At 47.8% G+C, this 573-nt stretch overlaps 2 protein-coding genes across 2 annotated transcripts in view; one reads left to right on the top strand and one right to left on the bottom strand.

The window, feature by feature from the left end:
- Nucleotides 1-573, bottom strand: part of T265_15600 (hypothetical protein) — a gene marked incomplete at both ends in the record, with an annotated part of 92488 nt that overhangs the window by 28462 nt on the left and 63453 nt on the right. The window lies entirely within an intron of this gene.
- T265_11902 (hypothetical protein) overlaps nucleotides 1-573 on the top strand; it is a gene marked incomplete at both ends in the record, with an annotated part of 53082 nt that overhangs the window by 9002 nt on the left and 43507 nt on the right. The gene's annotated exons all lie outside the window — the stretch shown is intronic.

Raw genomic sequence — 573 nt, 5'->3', positions numbered from 1 at the left:
GGACTGATACAGCTGCCCAGGTAAACAAATTTGTCTACTACCTCAATCGGTTCATCCGCAAGCATGAGGCTAGGGTTCGAGCCCACCCAGTCTTGCAGTAGCACTTTACACTTTGCAGGTGTGAAGCGCATGTCGAACCGCGAGGCAGAATTATTCAGATTATCCTAGACCTAAGGATGTAGGACAAGGAAGTCGCAGGTGAATATGCCTGCCATAGGAGCGTGGATACGAACGGTGGCATTGCTATGACACCTGAAGGTGGACAATTGTAGGCCAAATAGACTGGTATAAGCGATCTCCGGATAATGGTACCTGCACATACCTGCATAAGGTCACACACACTACGACCCATCATCTTGTTGAAGCAATATGATGTCACAAATCGTTGACACCTAAGTTGCTGAGGACTGCGAGATTAGGTGTGGAACTACAACATTATACAAGATGCGAGCAATGAGTGCTCAGGAGTTGACAGGCGGTTGAGAAAATGGGGAATGTGCATAAAAACGGTTAGTCAGACAATTAAGCCAACCTGATTTGTGGCGGGGGGGGGGGAGATCAAAAGAACTCTGG

This window comes from Opisthorchis viverrini (assembly GCF_000715545.1).
Source record: "Opisthorchis viverrini unplaced genomic scaffold opera_v5_656, whole genome shotgun sequence".
Lineage (NCBI taxonomy): Eukaryota > Metazoa > Platyhelminthes > Trematoda > Opisthorchiida > Opisthorchiidae > Opisthorchis > Opisthorchis viverrini.
This window is presented reverse-complemented; position numbering and strand designations above follow the sequence as displayed.